Raw genomic sequence first — 7,581 nt, 5'->3', positions numbered from 1 at the left:
CCTTGCTTCCCCCTTTGAGCCTTAAGTAATTCTTTCATACCCCTCTTTTGGAATCACTAATGGAAAAGACATGAAAAAAAAAGAAAAGAGAAAAAAAATGAAAAGAAGGAAAAGAAAAAAAAAGAAAGAAGAAGAAGAAGATAAAAATCATAAGAAATGCAAAACCGTTGGGAACTACGTTTGACCTGATTCCTCGAAGAGGATACGTAGGCGCCTCACGGCTCGGTCATAGTATGCATCATAGTGAATATAGGATGCATAGTGTACATAGTGTGCGTAATAGGCACAGTGTGCGTAACGTACATAGCGCAGCGTAAGTGTAAAAAAATAAAATAATAATAATAATAAATAATAAATTCCCCAAGCAAGAAAACTGGGGCAGAGGTTATGTTTTAAGTTCCAACAAAGGTTTGATTCCAAAAGTTGTAACACATCACCCATCAAATTATTTTCATTTTTATAGCCTTTCTTTAACTCTACACCAAAACCAACATCAACGTCCAAAAGACCTCCCGATCAATGTTCAAGAGATGTCGAGTCAGGCAAATGAGGCCGAGAATAATACACCGATCCCCAGCAAAGAAGAGGATCGTAAGACTGGGAATGAATTGATGGTCAAAGGAATCTCCAGAAGAGAGGGTCGTATCTACAACGCCCCGATTCCTCGAAAGAAATAAAATGAGAGAGTCTTATCGGTGAAAACCTTCACAGGCACCGAGAGGCGATGTAAGATGAGGGATATGAAATGAGAGAGTCTTATTGGTGAAAACCTTCACAGGCACCATAAGGCGCCGGGAGATGAGAGAAAAGAGAGAGTCTCATTAGTGAAAACCCCTCGAAGGGCACTATGAGGCGACAAGACAGATCAACAAAAAACGACCACATTTGCAACGAAATGGACAGTCATTTATCATCCCCAGCAAGTCAGACCATCGGGCAAATCGATTGATACAAATAGACTGGGTCGGGAATCTATGGTGCACGTCATGATCACGGGGACCAGTCATGTCCTCCAGATAAGTTCTTTTGAGTTTCTTCTCCCACCAAATACTGGTTCCGAAAGATTTTCTCCCTTTCTATCTTTTATTTTCTCTTCCTAAAATTTGTCTTGAAAGGATTTTTCAAAGCTTACTACCAGAAATCGGAGGGGAATTCATCCAATGCAGGATAGTACAAACAGTCTTAAAAGCTGATCCCAGGCAATGCAGTGATCGTGCCCGGCAATTTTGGAGGAAGTAAGCTCCTAAAGGGAGTGGTGTCGGGAGTTAAAAGCAGACTCCCACAGCATGTGCTTAAAGAGAAAGCAGAAAAGGGGATTAATTGAAAGCCAATCCCCAGCAGGCTAGAGACCCCCAGCAGGCAACTCTGCCCATTAATCAATTATGGGGACATAGAGCAAGAAAAGGGGAAGAGAGAAAAATCGTTCCGCCGGAAAGGCACCCTCTACCACCACGATTAAAACTGACTAAATCCTTTTGTCTGCTGCAGGAGAACAAAGGATTGATAATGGCAGCAAGACGCAACGCCAGGGAAACCACCAAAAACCGGGGCAGAAAATTTTCTGCCGATTGTCAAAAAATTTTCTCGGAAGAACGGGGAAACAATTTCAATACATTTTAAGTTCTAGGTCGCCCACCAGTATAATGCGGGAATACATTTTAAGTTCTAGGTCGCCCACCAGTATAATGCGGGAATACATTTTAAGTTCTAGGTCGCCCACCAGTATAATGCGGGAATACATTTAAGTTCTAGGTCGCCCACCAGTATAATGCGGGAATACATTTAAGTTCTAGGTCGCCCACCAGTATAATGCGGGAATACATTTAAGTTCTAGGTCGCCCACCAGTATAATGCGGGAATACATTTAAGTTCTAGGTCGCCCACCAATATAATGCGGGAATACATTTAAGTTCTAGGTCGCCCACCAGTATAATGCGGGAATACATTTAAGTTCTAGGTCGCCCACCAGTATAATGCGGGAATACATTTAAGTTCTAGGTCGCCCACCAGTATAATGCGGGAATTACATTTAAGTTCTAGGTCGCCCACCAGTATAATGCGGGAATACATTTAAGTTCTAGGTCGCCCACCAGTATAATGCGGGAATACATTTAAGTTCTAGGTCGCCCACCAGTATAATGCGGGAATACATTTAAGTTCTAGGTCGCCCACCAGTATAATGCGGGAATACATTTAAGTTCTAGGTCACCCACCAGTATAATGCGGGAATACATTTAAGTTCTAGGTCGCCCACCAGTATAATGCGGGAATACATTTAAGTTCTAGGTCGCCCACCAGTATAATGCGGGAATACATTTAAGTTCTAGGTCGCCCACCAGTATAATGCGGGAATACATTTAAGTTCTAGGTCGCCCGCCAGTATAATGCGGGAATACATTTAAGTTTTAGGTCGCCCACCAGTATAATGCGGGAATACTTTTAAGTTCTAGGTCGCCCACCAGTATAATGCGGGAATACATTTAAGTTCTAGGTCGCCCACCAGTATAATGCGGGAATACATTTAAGTTCTAGGTCGCCCACCAGTATAATGCGGGAATACATTTAAGTTCTAGGTCGCCCACCAGTATAATGCGGGAATACATTTAAGTTCTAGGTCGCCCACCAGTATAATGCGGGAATACTTTTTAGCTCTAGATTTTGGAATCAGTAAACCCCACCTGAAGACGGAAGGTTACAACGGAGATCCCCAAGCAGGAAACAATAAAATCCCCAGCGCCAAGAAGCAGAAGGCTGCAAAAGCAAGCGCACATTCAAAAGGAAGAAGGAACGCATCTTAGAAGAAGCAGTTTGGAAACGTTGTAGCATGCCCAATATAACAATGTTGATGAAGAAACATACCACTGAAGAAACCATTGAAAGATTTAAAGAAGAAAGCCATGTTCCCAGCAGATCAAGCGAAGTGATGAAAACTGGCATTCAGAAAAGGTGAATGACCAGCATCATCTCCCAAGTTCACAAAATAAGGGCATCGGAGGAAAGCGTTAGCCGACAAGAAAGCAAGGCAACATGAACAAGTTGAAGATGGATGAAATCTCATGATCCATAGTCTAGCTTAGCTTCTTGTTTTTCCTTTTAACAATGTAACAAGGAGATCGGTGAGCGGTAGCATCTTACAGCAGCATGCAACAGCGCACAACAGCAATAAGCACTACAGTCACACGGTAGTCCCAGCTACCAAAAATTTCCCGAACTACATTGACCTGATTCCTGTTCAGCCCAGGATATGTAGGAAACCTCTGAAGCAAAGGTTCGGTCAAATCCTTTTCAAAAAATGCTTCACACGGAGTACTCAGACGAGCAAAAATCGCCCGCTTTATCTTTGCGCGAAAACCCTTCGTGTCTTCGGGCAAAGAGGGGCAGCTGTAAGCACGTGATTTTTGCTTCACGGACAATCACTCCAAAAGAAAAAAAAATAGTGACAAAGGACCTCGCTGTACAATTTTCGATTTTCCGTAACGTGTGCTGTTAGTCATGTGTGGTTCTGTCCATTTTTGCTATTTTTAACATTATCAAACAAAATACAAAATGTGTATGTCATGGTGATTAGACCATAATTCGGTCAGTAAAAGAAAATTCACAAAAAATATTCTAGGGTGCGATCTAACCTAGTTAAATATTTTGATAATTATGTTAAGTGTTAAATTAATGTTTGTTTGAATTTCATTTTTTATTTTTAGTTTTAAAAATTAGAAAAAAAAAGAAAGAAGAAAAGAATGAAGAAAACGGTTTGGGCCAAGAAAGGAGACCAAAAATAGGCCCAAACCAATTCAATCTGACCCAGTCCAAACCAGGCCTCAGACAAACCCCCCCAAACGACGTCGTATAAAGGCGTTTGATCTGAGCCGTCCGTCCAGGCCGATCCAACGGCCCAGGCCCCCCCTTTAGCAACCCGTTTCCAAACCCGACCCAGCTACCGGTTCAGCCCAGCCCCTCACTTAAACCAAACGACCCCGTTTAACTATCAAACGACCCCGTCTCATTTCTCACCATCAGATCCAAGCCGTTGAGATCATCTGATCTAACGGCTCAGATCCAATCCCCTACTCCGTATATAAGCCTTCCCTCACACCCCACTCCCCCTATCCGAACCCCCCCCCCTTCAGGCATCTCCTTCCATAAGCTCTGAAACCCCCAAACCCTAACGCCGCCCTAGTTTCCCTTTCACCAGAACCCGGCGGCATGAACGCCGATGACCACCCCCTTCACACCCCTGAAGCGTCCAACCACCCTGAACACGAATCCACTAACCATGAACCTCGAATCACCTCCTATCGTCTCGAATCTGGATTTGAAGATTCGAGACAAAACTCGATCTATACCAAACCTCACCATCTTCGTACCAAACACTCCCTGGACCCTCCTCGTGACCAAACCAGACTTGGTTTGGTCCGAATCTACCCACAACTCCTAAAAAACCAGATCTGAAAACCCAGACCTTAGAACACATGCACCTGGGAAATCCGGCCGGGCTTAAAAGGGGTTTGAGGTTTAATGGATCTTGACCAAGGTGTTCTCCTGTGAGAACACCCTGGTTAAAATTTGTTCGGCCTCAAATGGTCAAAGTTGAGTCAGTTTTGGGTCAGTTTGGTTTAAACATTTTTCGGTAAGTTTTTCTTTCCCTTTTGTTTTATTCAACTGCTAATTAAGTCGTTAGCATGCTTTGCTGTGATTGTTTGTTATTTTCTGATAGTTTTCTTAATTTCTTCATCTCTGGCAAAGACCTTTTATTTGGTCGTTTGTTTTCTGTGTATGATTTGAATGTATCCTATGATAAGCATGTCCGATTAGGATAGTCGTCGCATAAATAACTTATATAGGTTCCCAGTGATTGACCAAAGTTGTCTGAAGCCCTTTTAGGTCCCTGTATGTGTTTGTTTATTTGAACGACTGATTATTGCATGTTATAATTAGTATAGTCGACTCGATAAACATTGTCGATTAGTTTTCTATAACTAATGGATCGAATGAGCTAATAATTTCACATGACTAATTGAACCTTGTCACTGACTGAATGCCCAACATTGTCTGAAATGAGTTTGTTTGCATTGAAAAATGACTGAAAAGGTTCAGTCCAGGGCAGTCCTGAATTTGAACTTTCATGAGTTCAGAATGCCCTGATGCTGCAAGGGGCAGGGCAGTAATAATCAAGGTTAAACAGGGGTAATCTGGGGTTTCAAAAGGACAGAAAAGATTAGTTTAAATGAACTGACAAGTAGGGTACTAATTAAGATTAAATTAATGCCAATGGGGAACAAGACATAAGAGCATGGGAATTTAAAATGAATACTAAAATGAGCCCATAACTCTTGATTAAAGAATAAGCCAGGCGTGGGGAACAAATGGCTGGCATCAAAAGAGGTTCAGGCATGGGTTTAAAGGGTATGGGCAGTCTGCAAATTGGCAGGATCCAGGCAGCTTGACTGCACTGGCTGTTTGGCTTATAAATAGGCCATTTGAGAACTTAAAAAAGGCTGGAAAATTTTTAGTCTTAGGGGAGGTCTTGTGAGTTTAAAGAAAAAGACTGAAAACATAAGGTAATTTCCAGTAAACACTATAACCAAACACTGTCTGAAAGTGGTATAAGAGTTCATATTAATCAAGCTGTCTTAACCAAGTTCTGTTGTTTGCACTGACTGAGCTGCTTGTGATTGTTAAACTGCTGGTGTTGCTGCCTTGAACACTTTGTTACCTCTGTTGTTTTCTTACTCTTTCCTGGGATTGCTTGTTTGGTACTCGACCATCTGCTGGTTCTCTTTGTTCTGGGAATTGTTGCTGTTTGTCTGTGGACTGTGGAAAACACTTGGATTGTTGATTTGTTTGCTGTGTTGTTGCTGTGTATCTGCTGTTGCTGTGTTTACTGCATACTGCCCGGCTGATCATTCCTTTCTTCTTTGTCCTCTATACCAGGTACACAACCAATGCACTGTCAAAAAAATGTAATTGGAAAATTTGAGCATGAATACAAATGAAAGTCCTGAAGAATGTCTTTTATACATAGATTGTTACATTAAATATTCATGTAATGTGTAATAGTTTGCATTCTTGTTTTGGATGTTGGAGATAGCCTTCAGGCCTAATGACTGTCAATGAATGGTAGTTGAATGTTAGATTGTATATATAGGATGGTGATAAGAGTATGCCCAAGGCAGTAGGTTGTATCCCAGATTTAGTGCAATGGTGTAGTATAAGCCTGTAATGTATGCCAAGCATGAAAATCGTACACTACTAGTTAAGTTCTTTCCTTTCCAATAAATTGCCATATATAACTGTTAAAACCATGTTTTAAGACAAAGAACACAGGGTTTACAATCTCAACCCCACGAAGGTCGAGCCCAGGTCAAAACAGACCCAGCAGGCCTGCCCCGGACAAACAATGGCCCAGGTCTGGCCCATCACGCGTGGGCAGGATTTGGGCCTTTAATTTTGCTCGGTTGACTGTGTGCGTGGCCGCGCTTCTGATTTTGCTCAAACACTCGGAATTCTGTTATAGATAACTTGCAAGCATGTAAATAATTAGGACTATCTACTATTTTCAATTAGTAGAGACGAACACGACAAGAAACGTAGTTGCTATAGGATACCCTTTTAAAATAAGAACGAGATGAGCCTCGACAAAAAGATAAATAAAATTGCACAAGCTGCGGGGCCCTTGTTAAATGTATATTATCGAAGCATTCAGTTTCCAGGACGGGTCGTTTAGCAAATCTCACAACCCTCCCAGAATAATAACGCGATAGCCTCTTTAAGCGCATATTTAATAATTTTTACCTTCTTAAAATCGGGTGTGCATTTATGTGACCCAAATCCAAACCTCGACGGATTCGAAATGTATTTCTAATCACGGGTACATTGATTGTGACGTAGTTCGAGATGCATGTCCATGACGTCGCAAATTCCTTTTAAAAGTAGAACGAGACGAGCCTCGTCAAACAAAAATGTACACAGCTGCGGGGCCCTCTAACTGTATATATATTAGAACCCTTAGAATTCAGGACAGGCCGTTTAGCGAATTCTTCGGCCTTCCCCAAAACAACAATACGCTAGTTGCTTTAGGCGCGTCTTAATAATTTATTCTCCTTAAATCGGGTGCACATTTATGTGACCCAAATCCAAATCTGAACCGAGTCGAGATATGTCAACAACCACGGGTGCATTGATGTAACGTGGTTCGAGATATGTTTTCACGACGTTGCAAGTCTTATAAAATAACAGTAAATGATAAAAGCGGTTAAAAGTTAAATTTTGCACATAAGTTCACATTTGTATAAAATCAGATAATCAAGCCGAATATAACAGTTGAGCGACCGTGCTAGAACCACGAAATTCGGGAATGCCTAACACCTTCTCCCGGGTTAACAGAATTCCTTATCCGGATTTCTGGTACGCGGACTGTAATATAGAGTCATTATTTTCCTCGATTCGGGATTAAAATTGGTGACTTGGGACACCCTAAATCTCCCAAGTGGCGACTCTGAAATAAATAAACAAATCCCGTTCCGATTGTCCTTTAATTGGAAACAACTCCCTTGCACCCCCTCGGGTGCGGAAAAAGGAGGTGTG

Source organism: Nicotiana sylvestris, chromosome 2 (assembly GCF_000393655.2).
Source record: "Nicotiana sylvestris chromosome 2, ASM39365v2, whole genome shotgun sequence".
NCBI lineage: Eukaryota > Viridiplantae > Streptophyta > Magnoliopsida > Solanales > Solanaceae > Nicotiana > Nicotiana sylvestris.
Note: the sequence above shows the minus strand (reverse complement) of the source record.